Below are 16,197 nucleotides of genomic sequence, written 5' to 3' on the forward strand. Positions count from 1 at the left end.
TTTATGAGAACAATTGGATATGTTTAAATTTAAGCCTGTCCCTGTTAACCAGGGTTTGGGGGAAATCTCCTTCAGTGAGTGTATTTTCATGAACAGTCTAGGTGATGGAAAACAGTAAGTTCTTATTAAATCTGCAGACAATAGGAAGGGTGGAGCTTCAGACATGCTGAAAAGCCGAAAATTATCCTGAAAACTGAAGCTGCATGAAAAAAAACCAAGATGGCATTCAAGAAGGAAGAACACAAAGTTCTGCATTTGGCCTGGAGGAATCAGCTTCTCAGATGCTCGATGGGGAGCAACTGGCTGGGTGGATAAGGACAGGAGAGGAACCTGGGATTATAAAGCACTGCTGGCTGAGTATAAATCAGCTACGTCATCCTGCTCTGGACAGGCCAAACATTAAGCTAGGACTTATAAACACAAGAAAAGACATGCAGCAGCTTCTGTTCTCCTCAGAAAATAGCACCTGCTCTTCTGCTTTAGCCAGCTTTGGTGTCTCCACTTCTCAGTTCACTCTAGCTCTATTTTCTAGGACGATTTTTACACTAGAGTTTGGAATACCTTCTTTGGAAGACATTGGGCCAGCCACTGTTTGTGAGGACATGCAGAATGAGCAGAACTTCTGCCATTCCTCCATACACTGCTGCTCCACTGTATGCAGCGCCCCAAAGGGCACCGGGCTGCTCGTTTTGTGCAGCTTTTTTGGGTTTTTTCATTTTCATCTGAGGAGTTAGGCCCAAACTCCACATCAGACACTAGCCTGAAATGTTTCTGTTCCTTATTTCTGCAGAACTCTAGTCTCACCTCCAAGCCCTTCAGATAGGAAAATGTCACATTTGTATTGTCTTTACCTCAGCAGTTCTGCAGCGCCGCCAGGCCAAACATCCGTGGGACAGAAGGGGAGACAGAGGAAGGGATAAAAGGTCGGGTCTCCAAGTATTGCACATAACTCATTCAGGGGAATGAAGAACTTTTGCATTCATAATTTTACTTGAGTTCAGGCCAGTCAGCAAACATCCTTATTCTGAAAAAAATATGTTGAACAGCTATTGAAATCTCACATTTTCTGCTGCCAGCTTTTTCTAATTTGTTTCTGGTGAGAACAAAGACATTTACTTGATGTGACTTAATTTTTCTTGATTCTGTAAACAGTATGCCCTTCAGAAAGCTGGGGTAGTCACAAATGAATCATCACAGATTGCATGGGGAATGGCTTTGTGAGCAAAAGCAGCCACTGCTGAAGTCCAGTATTCCCTTTTGCCTACAAAAGACTTAAAACATTGCTGTTTCTACTGCAAACTAGTCACAACACTGGTTTCAATTCCACCATCCAGACAACACACCACCTCCCTCAAGTGGTCAGCAAATTTAGGGTTGTTTGTTCTGCTTCAGGGATTGTTTTCTGACACTGCCCAAAGAATTTGTTGAAGAAGGCACTTTTTATAAACATTAATAGATCAAGTTTAAACTGTTTTGCAAAAAAAAAAAAAAAAAGGATTTTGAATGGTATAAAGAGATAAAAATCTCTCGGAAACAAACACTTCGCTGGCATCACTTCGGCACTGTAGGCTTTTGATGAGAAGAAAACTGAAATAGCTGCTTTTTGTGGATGGGCCCTAATAGCTTTCTGCCTGCGGTTCCAGGCATTCAGTTACGGTCACTGCCACGGCAGGGATTGTATAAGCACATAAGCTAATCAAAACAGTGGCACATTTGGAAAGGCAGCACTGTTAATTCTGATGGCTTGCTCAAATCCTCATTGGAATAATTACAGTTTTCTTCTTTTGTTCAAAATGCTCTCCATTTAGAAGCAGTTCTTTTGTAATTTGCTGCCTAATGTGTACTTGCAGAACAAACTGGAACAATGTTGGGGAAGAGCTCACGGGAACTCGAGCCAGAATTACATAAATTAAAAACTCAGCAATAATGATAGTAAGAATTTAAAAAGAGAGGAAACAGAGAGCTTCATACTACAGGAAGCAACTCAGGCATCGCTGCCAGGGCTCAGGATAAAGTTCTCTCATGGAACAATGTGCTATAGAAGTACCTTACAGAGAGACATATACTCAACACATGAAGCAATGCCTTTGTATGCACACTGACAGTATCCCCCACGGCAATGGGTAAAGAAATTCCTGCCACGCAGCCAAGTCATGCTCATCTACACATCACCAGACACCTGTGAAATTCTGTGGGTATTATCCGAGATGAAACATAATATTCACTCAGACCACTACTCCCCTGTCAGTGACCAAACACTGTGATATTCAGCATTGCCTCATAGGAGCAAAGACTGGTAGCAAACACAAAAGAAAAGCAGTTCAGGTAGAACTGGGCAAGCAATGAAAAATTTAGAGCACCAAAAAACATTCAAATTTGTCGTCTCACAAAAAATATCTAAATAAATCTGTCCTGCAAAAGTCTATACAACACAGATGTTTAGAAAGGAGGCAAAAAATAAAACAAAAATCAGTGATGCCAAGTCATCAAGAAATTAAAGTAGTTCATATAGAAAACACATTCCTTATTTCAAGGTCTAAGTCAGTCCCCATCAGAAGTCAAGAATAAAATTGTGAAGCATGACACATATAGCCTAATATATTAAAAGCATTGATCTTCCTAAAGGCAATATTCTGTTCTAGGCAGTAATTTTTGTGTTTCTTTTACTGTGTAAAACTGCAATCAGGTAGCTCCCACCAATTTTTAGCAAAAGCCTGTTAATTAAAGGAACACTACCCAGCCTCCTTCCTGGCATTAATGAAGTGCCAGAGGAAGGAAGCCTTAAGCATTTATTTTCCTTTCAGAGCATCTAATATCCCACACTACAGCCGGTGGAAAAATAGAAACACATTTCCTGACTAGGGAAAGAGAGAGAGAGAACATATTTATCACAAAAGCCTGATGTTTCTTTAGCAGTCTGTCTGAAAGCTGTTGAAAGGATAACGTCCTCCACATATTTGAAAGAAACATAAGTGTATTAAAAAAGGTCCTCCCTGCCTTACTACAGCACCAGGGTGGTTTAAGTTGGCTGTTGCAAGTCTCTGAAAAATATGGCCAGATCAGGCTGGACAAAACATGCAGGAGTTGTGACAGAAGCAGGGCTAAAGACAGCAGCCCTTAGCTGGTACTACAGATATGAAGAGGAAAGAGATAACTGCAGATGACTTGCAAGATCATCATTGCAAACTTTGTGTGATTAATTGACAGCTACAACTCCCATCCAATTGTCTGCTATTTTCCCTTATTCTGTGGCTCCACCTTGAGCTGCCTTTCATTCACTCTGGTGTCTAAGAAGTCTTTAGACAGAAAAGTGAATCTTTGGTAACAGATGCGAGCCAAACTAAACTGCCACCTCTAAATATCCCTGAAGCTTAGAATTGCTTGAAATTTAAACTTATATCTAGATCCAGATCTGGATGCTTGAGGTCATCTTTACACCTTTTGTTTAAAAATAGCGTTGTCTGGTTCCCCCAACTTTTTTTGCTTTAGCCCTTTGAGTCATGGTCAGACTGGCTTACCAGACGCCCTGGTAACCTACAATATACATCCCTCTCTCCCTCCTCTTCACTTCATAATCTTCCAGAGATGAAATTCAAGATTGCCCTCTAATTATAACAGGACAGCTTCTCAGACAGATGACTTTCCAAGTAACCTTCTCATTCCACTCATATTCAGGGAATGAAAAAGTATGCCAGAGCGTTATGTGATGACGGATGAGGGCCAACATTACAATTTATGTTTGTGACCTGGCACACATATAGAAACAGAGAGTATGATTCAGTGGTTTCTGCAGCCTTAATCCCTACTAAAGAGTGGCTCTGCCAAGGTAAACGTGACATTTTAAATGAAACTGCTTTACATACACTGCATGGAACCTGAGATCCCACTTTTGTACTGCGGTTTCCTTCTAAAATGTAGCTACTGCCTGACAGGGCAGAGTAAGTGTGCAGACTGGGCTCCCCTGTGCCAAGAGTGTTTGGTCTGCTTCAGCAAAAGGCAGTGATGAGCAGACTGTGCAGAAGGAGCAAGACAGATGTTTTTTGAACATGTGCATTCCCAAGGCTAAGAAAAGGAGTAAAAATAAAGGCTGGATCCCACTTTCCTTCCCCACCCAGGCAACTCCCAAGCAACAAAATCCAAATCAGGCCCCACATTTATAATATCAGCACATTTCCTGGTGAATCAATCATTAATCTACAAACCTAGGAAAGGCGATTCATCTCATCATTATATGCACAACTCAAACCAAGGTTTTAGCACTGGGACCAGTTTCCTCCTTCCTCTTGCCATTGCTCCCTTTGTGCTCTTTCTAAAAATAAATTATTGACCACTCTAAAAAAGAAGGAGGAAGAAATACAAATCATTTAGTGCTCTTTATAGCACCAATCCAACCCAGTACAAAGAGCCAGCTTCTACTTAAGTATAATATTAGCCAAAATCAATGAGTTTTATCCAAGAACTTAAAGGTAACTGAACAAAAGCCTGATCTATCCAAGACCCTCTCTGCATCAGTGTGGCAGAAATGGCCCTGGTTTTTCTCAGTCCAAACCCTACCAAAATACCTCACATACAGCAGGTTGAGCAGTACCACAAACTACAGCTCATCTCTCACTCCCTTCCTATCCCAAAGACCCTGCGGTGAGAGATTTATTTAGACTAAGAGCAAATCATTTCACCCAAACATCCCATAGTCATCAAACGTCATTAGACATTGTAATCTCTGACTGTCACTGGCCAGACCTGGAATACCATAGGTACAACCTGTGTACTGTATAAATTACACGTCTCCAAATGCTGCATAAGCCTGGAAAAGAAGAGCACAGAGTCAAGAAAGAGCTAGTATGGGTTTCCTCAGAATGCTCATCTCTGCCTGGAGAGAGCAAGGAACATTTAATTATGCCCATGCCTCAATTCTCATTCATGCCCAGACATTTTCCTTCACTCAGATGCAGTTTATATGTAAACATGTGAAAATTTGAAGTCCCAGTAAAGTCAGACAATGCTTTGGACTCTTGAGACTCCGAATCCCAAGCCCTGTCAGAAAGAAAAGAAAGATTTCTATTTATCTTTGAAAATGTCACTGTCCTACAGGAACCTATTTTTGGGACTCAGGTAAGTGGTTTGTCTTTGAAGCTAGTTTAGTCCTTATGCTCTGCTACGACCACAACAAAAAATAGCAAGTCTTTACATGCATCCTCAACACACACACACACACACACACACACACACATATCCTCTCCCTTTCAGTTGTCCCTGCACAGAGTGCAACTCTGCACTCTGCAAAACCAAAAGCTGTACACCTATACATTTCTAGCTGAACCTGTTTGTATTAAAACACTTTAGACCTGCTTATATTATGTACTGCACTGGCGAGATCTATTTAAGTATTGCATTAACAATAAATCTAATCATAATCGTCCACGTAATCAGGGTCATGTTTTTGGGTCCAGCTGAGAGTCTTCTCTCTACTGCTCTGCCACATCTATTTAATATGTAGGTGTGAAAAAAAAAAAGCTGAAGTAATAATTTCTACATTTCTTTGTTTAAATATAGCCAGAACAAGACTATTTCAATCATCTATTTTATGTATGCCTATTAATGAAAATGCTACCATCGAGGCTTTTCACCCCCTTAATGCTAACAGGAGAGAAGGGTTCAGAAATTCCTGTTCCTTTAGAAGAGAATGGGTGGAGAAATGGCAAAACATTTCATGAAGAAATAAAAACCACAAACATTTGAAAAACATGATTTTCCACTCACATTTCTTATAAGTATTTTGAAGGACAGGAAAGGGAACAATCCCATGGATATTTCTAGTCAAACAGGTGTGAAATGGACCATTCCTTATATCACAGAGGTGCCAGGGAGGCTGGTTATTTGCTTTCACCATTGTAAATATTTTAGCTTAGCCGCTGTTACTCCCCTACTTCTTTGCTCCTCTAGTTTCCCCAGTAAATAAGCCCCTGACCAGATGTATGCAAATACCATCTAGCAGGGATAGAGCAGATTTCTTATCCTTTTGACGAGGTCAGTGTGGACTTCAACCATATTTCTAGGCAGCTAGACACAGCATCCTCTCTCATGCAACTATAAGCATTTCCTAATGCAGTGGAATCTCCTAGTATTTAAATAATTTTTTCCAGAGCATAATTTAAACAGGATTGACCATAATTATATGTGTTTTGGAAATTGGAAGAAACGTATGATAGGAAATGGATGTTTCCTGCTTTCCATCAACTTATTTTGAGGCTCTTCAATGAGGTCTCATAAGCTTTGAAAGATTCTGTTTTGCTTTTACTGATTACATGTTTTTGATACTAGAAGCCAAATTGCCAGAGTTTGCAAGTCAACAAGTCCATCACATTTTCTTCTCTGTACAGCAACACCGTATTGCATTGAAGGAGCAGCAATAAGACAAGGGGTATGAGTTTAAACTAAAAAAGAGTCAATTTAGACTGGATATAGGGATGGATTTTGTTATAGTGTGGGTGGTGCAATGCTGGCACAGGTTGTCCAGAGCAGTGGTAAATGCCCCATCCTTGGAAACATTCAAGAACAGGTTGGGCAGCGATTTGAACAACTTCGTCTAGAGGAATATGTCCTTGCCCATGGAAGTGGGGTTGGAACCAGATGACCTTTATAGGTCACTTCCAACCCAAACTAGTCTGTGATGCTATGGTTCTGTACATTTAGAAAAGTAGTGTGGACAAAAATGAGAAGTAAAGCAACTGGCAAACTGGCAGCAAGGAGGAGAAATAATACAGTGGCTTAAAAAAAAAAAAAAAAGGTGGGGGAAAAAAGACAGAAGTACATCCACACGTGTCTCTCCAACTACCAGCAGATCATTGCATTTTAAGAATACCTCAGATTGGAAGGAGGGAAAAACTGAAAGCAGCTTCGAAATGCTGTTAGCTGTAAAAGATATCTGGATAAAAAGATGTTTAATTTAATCAGCACAGCCTCAGCTCATTATTCCATAAACATTTCTGCAAAGATAGAAAGAAATTAAAACACATTGTAACATAAGAAGATGATTTTATTTGGCTGAGCTATAGTATTAACTTTGCAAACATTGAAACAGAAGATGTTAAAAACTTCCAGATTGTGCATTAGCACTTTTTTTAACTGACCGGTTACGGAGGAATTTTGGAAGCATATTTCACATCATAGATTTAGGATCAGATTTAGACATTTTGTATTGATATAAGGACCCAGAAGATTCACAGGTCACTTGTAATTTTTATTTCCAAGGAAAGAAAAACAAGAAGGTTGTGAACAAAAGTCTTGCCAGTATTCAAACAAGGAGAATGCAATTGAAGTAGTGGAAATCAGAAACCAGACCTTTGTAGTCATTTGAAGTTGCTGGCATACAGAAATAGGTCTCCAATGTCCTACCTCTTTAAACCAGTAGGAACTTGTGTGAGTTTCTGAGGGACCAGTGACAGCTGCTCCCAAGGACTGGAGAGCACTTCAGGATGACATCCTGAGCAGCACTGTCTGTTAAATTCTGTAGATGATCTAGGTGGCAACCTGTTCTTCAAATCTTACCTGCAGGCACAAGCAGATTTGTCCAAATGTTAATCCAGTCCTCTTTCCACTATTTAACTGAGATTCATTTGTTCCTTTCTTAAAGGTTCCTTGGCATTTCTATCTTTATTCCTCTTATGTCTTAAAGGCCATGCTCTGTAGAGATAAACACTCTAAACTCTGCTGCAGGATCATTTCAGCGCATGACTACTGCACCTGGGCACTGCACAGGCTTTTAGGAGAAGCATGCAGAATTAAAGACAGCCAGAAGCAGTGTTTATATCTGCCTCTGGATTGCAAAGGGTTAGAGCAGAAAGCAAAAGGGACTGAGCAGCCTAAGAGGGATTAAGCCCACTCACTCTCCAAAAAGTGCTCTAGCCACCAGATCATGGGGTATGCTGGTGAAGGTGAGCATTCCTCCTTGTGCCCCTTGAAACTGAGCCACAGTGCAGCTGGGCATGCAAGAGCTACAGACACAGAGAACGGGCCACAAGGAATATCACTGCAAGCAAGTGGTTAGGGCACTCCTCTTGGAGGCAGAGGTACAAAGACCAAGCCCATTTTCCCAGGTCTGTTCTGCATTTTCTTTAACCCACAGCTATTGCAGTGATAAACTGAAGGGCAATTCATACTCTCCCAAGAAGTAGGGCCTAACTTCTTCTTCACAGTCAAGTAACTACTCAGCTGAAGTCACACACCTGTTGCTGCTGTTACCTGTGGTTCAGCTTTCACAGAAGGGACACTCTCAGGGCCATACTCTCTGGCCTTGCAGCTCAGTTATTTCTCTGAGATGGAGAAGCTTGGTCCTTGTCCAGCTGAGTGGACCCAGCATTCAAGGCATCCCACTGCCTGTGAGAGCACTGCTATGTGAAAGGAACATCCCTCTGTGCCCCTGCTGCCCTCTCCCATGAGGTACCTGTCCTCAGAAGAAGGTTATGCAGACCAGCTGGTTGAGTACAGACTAGCACCCATTATTTCTAAAAATGCTTGCTATTTTCTCAGTGGAAGATGTAGATGCCTAAATTAGGTGACCTGACTGACCATAAGAGGTTGTGCTGTTCACACAGCTGGCACTGAAGGGAGTGGAGGCTAAGCAGCTGAAGAATACTCCTAATGCTGGTGTGTGTATTTGAAGAAATTTCCAGTTTCTTGAGCAGCTTCCAATTCAGTACTCTCTCAGGTAAAGTCAGAAGTTAAGACACACAAGCTCACAGACACAGAATAATAATCCAGCCAGACTGCTATAAGCTTTTGGTTTCTGTTGATACAAACCAGATGTTGGTAAGATTTAAATTTCTAAGTATGTTTAACTCCTTGGAGCATCATTTTAGAATAAACACAAGAGGCATCTTTTCTCACATCTTTCTTTTCCCTTGCATCAGACTTACCCCAGCTGAACAGGTTATTTATTGTCCAGTCAACTGGGAAATGTCAATTACGTAGCATTGTTTGAAAACTTGGATGGAGGAGGGGAAAGAAAATCACTGTGAAATTTTCCAGTCAAAAGTCCATTTTTGCCAGTCATTTGATCTGATACAGTGGTTTGCCACTGTCATCTACAGATCCATTGATAAGTTTAAGAAGACCAGAGAAAAATCTTGCACTATTCAACATAGTAATATAAATGTAGATTTAATGTCTGGCTCATTAGAAACTGGTTTAGAATTTTATTAAAAGAATAAAATAACATCATTCTCCTCTCCCTTGTGATTTATTTACTGCATGTGGAACAGGTGCTCAGAGAAGTACTTCAAGGAGAGTTTACCTGTTTAAAAGAGATCAACAACTGTCCTATTTTACCTGTGTGAGATAGTGTACAACCAAAATATGAAATTTCAACACCACCTAGAGCAACTCTGTGTAATTTCACAATCAGCATGAAGTGCCTTGAGTTATGTCACGACAAATGTACCACTGCTGATGCCACAAAGAAATTTGGGAAAGGGCATGTCATGAAAGGAATGTTTAAAAATTTTAGCTTGTTGCCATGCACTTTGCTCCTACACAACAAAACTACCTAGGAGTCTACCCAAAGCTCCAGAGTGGGACTCCAGAGTGAGGAGAAGGAAGTGTGCCCCTGGCAATGCCACCGTGGTTAGCAAGAACAAGTCTCCCCAAGGTCCATTCGCTCTTACAGGGCAGGAATAGCTGAGCTCTACATGCTGTTACATGATGCTTGCCACTACTCTTTAAAAAACTCAGTCCCAAAGGTTGTGAGAGGAGGAACAGGCAAGACTGGGACCCCTCCTGTGCCAACTCTCTCCCTTCAGGCTAGCTGAACCCCATTCACTTTGCTCCCAGATGTCTGCAGCCTGTGTTTCTAGCCCACAAATGGGGAAAATTACCTTTTCTAAAGGAAAATCACTTCAAACATGGAAATTGTGGGAACAGGAAGAAGACCAGAATAAATGGCATGGTGAAGTCTCTGACCAAAATAGCCTAAATTACACCTATAAAGTGAGCAAAAGTTGAGGAAAAAAGAACACATGGATGACCTATAGTGAATTTTTCATCTAGAAGATAGTAGTAATTTTTTTTTTTTTTTTTGCCATTTCCACTTATTGCTGGTAAAATCTGTTTCTCTGCAATGCTTTTACATTTACAAATTCGTACAGATGTTTAGTGCAGTGTTCTTTAACAGCACAGTGGTGCCCAGCTTACCAGAAGTACTTGCAGGAAGGATTTGGTCGAGCTAACTCGATTTTTTTCACTGGAACTGATCAATAGAGCTAGAAAATTTGTAGGAATTGCAGCTGACCGCACTGCAAAGATCTCTTATCATGTAAGATTGGAGTGTGCAGCTAGTGGCTCATGAAAATCAAATTTATTTTTACATTCATTTTCTGATCATTCAATCTATTCATATAAACATTGCAGGAACTTTTTTTTTTTTTTTTTAATATGAATCATCTCTCTCTTCCATTCCCCCTGATTGGCAAGGATGATATATGTCTTCCAAATAGAAAAGCAGATTTAAAGTAGCCAAGAAGAAAGCGAGTAGCTGAAGAGGCCACTTTCAGACTGGGAGTTGCTAAAGCATGCAGCAAGGCAGAGCTGTAGATCACTGGCTTACAAAGCCATGGAGCACTCCACAGTAAGTGGATGTGAAAGAGGTATGCTTGCAGTGCTGCAGGTGCCTAATCCATTCAACAAGAAAATAAGAGTAAAATCAGTCTCCTGGATGTGATGAGTCTGCAGGGATATATATACACATGTGCAAGAAACACCCTTCTTTTATTAGAATCAGAGAAGAGGAATTCTGGAAGATCCCTCTTTTTTTAAGTTGTGCTCTCAGTCTGGAAGAAATTGAGAATGACTGCATTTGAGAGCCTGTCTCTGGCACTAATCAATCTGGCATCTTTTGTGACTGGTAAAAGGGCTGATAACCCATTTATACTGCCCACAGATCACTGACAGTAGTCCAGCAGGCTGACTGATCAGCTAGGCATCTGAATAATAATCAGAACAAGACAAAATCATTAGCTCTGGCTGTAGATTTCTAACACACATCTAACTAAAGCATATCCTTCTTTAAAAAATGTCAGTGTTGTAAAAGTGCTGCTTGACAGATCTGGTGTCCCTTGGCCTTTGTATGTCTGACAGCCCTGGTATGGCCAGCTGCTCTGCAATCATTCCCACTTATTAGCCAGAGGCTAACAAGTCCATTGAATTCCACTCAGCAATACAGCATGCCTTCTGCTTCTGGAATTACTCTCTTGCTTTTTTTTTTAGCAATTCTTAAGTGCTTTGCTGGAGCAAACCAAGCCACTCAGCACCACCTAAGACCTGGCATTGCAAACCTGGACTCCGCAGTTGTACATGCAATACCTGACACAGAGTTGCATTTAGGATAAGAAAAGGTGATGGATTTTCACAGATGAGTAGGTAAATCACGGAAGATTTGAAGTAAGAAGGTCAGAAGTAGAGTTACGCTGGTGTAATCTTTAAAGATAATAAAGAAAACATTCAAACCAGATGTTTTAAGAGATCTTACTCAATACAGAATTAACGAAAGGGAAATAGTCCTTGTTTCAAAAGGGACAGGACATGCTGGAACAGCCTAACACACTGAGATGACAAACATCAGAACTTAACTATAAAATCACTTGGGCAGAATTTCAGGCTCTGAAAAGAAACAGCTGAAACCACAAGATCTGTAGCTATGCAAGAACCAGTGACATACCAGGGGACATGAACCAGAGCATGGTCCCACAGATGTAAGCGACCCCTTGTCTGGATCACCCAGGTTGATGCTGTACTTTTCTCTAGCCATTGATAGACCAAGCTTCCTCTCTAAAAGGCAGTGGGAATTTTGCCATTGACTTCCAAAGGAACAGCAGCCCTATGATTAGGGCCATGTACAACTTCAATTAAAAAGTCTATGAATCACATCATTCTGCCCTTGGCAGCTGAGAGATGAAGACAGCGGGATAGGAAACGAGCAGCTCAAACAAATGGAAATAATTTTTCTTTTAATTTTTTTCTAAAGGAAGATACTCAGCATAACTTGTCCCTTTTTTTCTCTATTTCTGTTATGAGCAGCTGTCTGGTGTGATTAAGGTAAATTGCTAGCATCTTATTTACTTTTCACTATCAACAGGTTTGATTCTGTGAGATTTATTCACCACAGATAAAATTCATTCCCACAGAGAAAATGTTTTCTTGCTCAGAAGTCATTCGAGTCCTCATTTAGCTTGATTTTGACGGTTAATCTGGGCTTTGACTAATGGCCCACCATTGTGAACAGGGCACAGGAAACCTCTCAGAAGTACTCCTGTGAGCTCCAGTGATGCCACTGGAGCTGACTGACTGTTCCTGTTGGAATCAGACCTTTCACTGCCTCTATGCTGTGACAGCCAGCTGGTTTGAAACACGTGCCTGCACTACACACTGTGTGGGTTGAGGTATATTACCCAAAAAAAAAAAAAAAAAGGCAAAACCAAAAAACAAACATCCCAAGAACACAACTGCAATTATACAGAGGACTGTCGTACACAATATTTACTGAAAGAACCTAGGAAGGACACAGAGTAGTGCCACTGAATGCTTAGATGGCTTTGGCTCAGCTCCAGGCTTGCTAAATGCCCAGGTACCAGTCATTAGGAAGTTGCCAATGCAGGTCAGTAGACAGAACCTTGCTGATTCCATTAACACTACATTTAAAATTGAAAAAAAAAAGCCACAAATAAACTAACATCAAATGGAAGGCCAGAAGCTACAGGAAAAGTGTAATGATGGTGCATAATGCAGAGGCATTCCTGTGGGCTCAGAGATGCAGCTCCACAAGCCAAGCCACCCTGCATCCTCACCAGATCTGCCCCCTGACCTCCACCATGCTGAGCAGTGCCATCCTAGGCCAGCCCTGGCACTGACAACTCAGCTGCTCCAATCACTTGTGTGTTTGGCTCACACTGATTTCAGTCAGATCCAGGTACATAAAGCAAGAAACATTCTGAAGGACCTGGGCCTCAATTCTCTCTGTGCAAAACAGACATTTCCCTTTTCCCATCCTCCATAGAGTCTGTTTTGATCTGCAAGGCCTTTAGAGTACTTCCTTTGGGCATGTGCAATATTCAGCCCAGCAAGGGCTTCATAAACATGAAGCAAGCATATGATTTGTCAAAACAGAACACACATTCTAACTGTGATTCCCTATTGACCTTAAAATAGAACTTCCCTGAGATTTCAGAAGCAGTAGCTTGCTAGCTTCAGATCAGCACCCCAAATGACTCCAAATGTAGTTGGGTCATTGCCAATAGGGCTGACTAAAAAGTACTGCAAATATATTTTTGAAAGTGTTTTCCTAGAGGTAATATTACTCTCTGCCTCTTTCTCCCAGTAGCATCCATATCCCCAGCGCTTGTCATTACCCAGTAAATTAATAGAGGTATTAAGATAACAACTTCTTTCTCATAAAAACAAAAGCATCAGAGATGCAGTAAGTCTTAACCAGACTGAAACCCACTGATACAAAGCTGAACCAAGACAATGTGAGATAAAACACTGAGTGCAGCAATAACAAACAACCTATTTTGGAGAGAAAAATTTATTGCTTTTTCTTTTCTTTGTGAAGGCATCGATTCATGAAGGGGAGCCTAAGAATCCTCCACTGCATAAATCCATTTATCCAGATGGTCTTCTTCATGTTTGTGCCATGTGACCCTGGTAGTCTTCCCATTTAATACCCATAATCACATTCTCTTTGCATAACACTCATAATCCTTTGATACTGCACTCTGCAAGCCAAGACATTTTAAGTGATTTATATAGTGAAGTAGAATTTCCTCTGTCCACCTGCAAAAGCTGAAGCATTTCTATGATGAAAGTTCATTTTTACAAGTTTCCCTCAAGGTAGGGTTTTCCATTAAAAAAATAAGCACATTAAAAGGATCCACATATATGTGTTTGCTACTCAAGGCTTCAGTGGGTCTTACAGTGTGCCACTCGGAAGAAAAAATTTGATTTCATTTGAAATGGTCTGCTTGCTCCATGCGTTTTTTTAGCTGTAAATTGTTTTGTTACACTATAAACAAACAATATAGTGAAGGGAAATATCAGAGATGCACAATTTCTCTTTTAATAATATCTCTATGGACACTTATTTTTATTGTAGATTTAAGAAACAATCTGCTCATTTTCATTAGCAACGTCACACTCTCAACAGCAATTAAGATCACTTCTAGAGGATCAAATTAGAGAAATTAGAGCAATCAAGTGCCAAAAAAACCCCATCTTATACAAAAACCCATCTCATACAAAACCATTTTGATAACTTCCTCAGTCTAGACATGGAGCAACAAGATAGTGGCCAACATTTTCATATCCCATTGTCTAGACCCTGAGCCATGCTGTCCCTTGTTAACTGAAAAGAACATCATATTAATCAAAAGAATACCCATCATAGAATATTCCATTTAGAACAATAGGAGAAATTATTATCAATGTTATAAAATTGCAGAAGGTAATTCAAATGTCTGAAGGATTGCAGGCAAAGAAGCAATGCTCCAAATTCTAAATTAAACAAATAAAAAGCCTTATGGAAAATTAAAAGAAGCACCCCAACATATAAAATAAAATGTGTGGATTAGAATGTTGAAAAAACTAGCAAGAGCAGCAACTGTGGAATAAAAATTATTGCAGGGTATATAAACACTAGTCAGAGGAATAGCATGGCCTTCTTCCATCTTGGAAGGCTGTTATGTTACTAAAAGGCAGCAGTAAAAGATCAGAGCATTGTTAATCAGCATGAAAGGAGAAGATCAGCCAAGAACAGCAAAAAATAAATATATTTTTAATGGCTATTAAAAAGCCCAGGTCTTCTGGCCAAGCAGGGAGTCTGAGATGTCTGGTTACCTCACTCCAGCAGGAGACACGGCAATTGAATTTACCCTTTGGTGTTTACACAAAGGAGGCCAGCTTCAGCAGCACCTGAGGACCTTAGAGACAGACAGCACTGGGGAGCCTGGACAGCTGCTCTGGCTGCCCTCTTGGTGTTGGCTTGGTTAGACAACATCTTCATTTGTTTGTGCAGAGCAGCTGAATAACCCCGAGATGCTGTGGCACTGAACCACCATTCACAACAATAGCTTAAGTCCACAAAGCCTGTGAAGCACTACATTTGATGTAGTAGGTTACATTTCTTACAATGTATAGAATTTCCTACAAAATTCCTGTGCAGTTAATACCATGTCTCCATGTTTCCAGATGCAGCTGGGCCCTTTGAGGCACTTAAACAAGAGAAAACCCTGGAAATTTTAACTGCTGGGAAGACTTTCAGTAGAGTTCAGTGAATGAGGAATATGAAAAGCAACACATCAGGGTTTCAGTGACTGTAAGTCTCACAGATCAATTATGTACCCACTAGAGGAGCAGAACATGGGGTCGCTGTGTTAAATAAAATATTGTCTAAATCCTACTCTCCTGGAGGAGGATCTCACTGCTGGAGTTTTGATATCCCCTGTGGTCATTCAGGAGCTTCCAGACACCTCTGCCACAAAGCTTCAGGCTAGACTTATACCCAAACACCATCTTGCTAAGCATTTTTGGCAGGACAGCATACAAATGAGATCAGACTGCTAACTCAAACATATTGAGTGTTGCTCAATTCCTGAAGAGAATTGTTCTGCACGAGTCAACTTTTCCTCGCTCACTTTCTAATGCAGAAGTGGATCCATCTTCCACAGCAGTTTCTGAAGTGGAACAAAGCTAAAAGGCTTATTTCACAGGAGTGCTCAGTAAAAGTAATGAAGTGCCTTGCACCACAGACCAGCTACTGCTGCAGTGGGACTCATTGCTATACGTGTGACACTGTGACCGAGGCGAGAGCCGGTGACACCCTTCTCTAGGGAAAGCAAAGACTGAAAAATTCAAGGTTCTAAAACATGATACTTCATGTAAATCATATGCCAAAAATTGCCCCACCCGTGGGTCATTTAATATGCAGTTTCAAAGGAGATGTATTTTTCTAATGCTATTTACAGATCTCTCAAATTGTAAATTAAATTCCTTTTGTTGCTCAGACTTTTTTTCCACCTGCTGAAATATAACACTGATACAAGTCTGGGTGTTATTTTAGGATGTCTCCAATATTTTTATTTTTATCTTTTACTGCTTGTTAAAGTTTCTCTGGCTCCCATTTAGACATCTGCGGAAAATACAAGTGGATTTACA

This window comes from Haemorhous mexicanus, chromosome 3 (genome assembly GCF_027477595.1).
Source record: "Haemorhous mexicanus isolate bHaeMex1 chromosome 3, bHaeMex1.pri, whole genome shotgun sequence".
NCBI lineage: Eukaryota > Metazoa > Chordata > Aves > Passeriformes > Fringillidae > Haemorhous > Haemorhous mexicanus.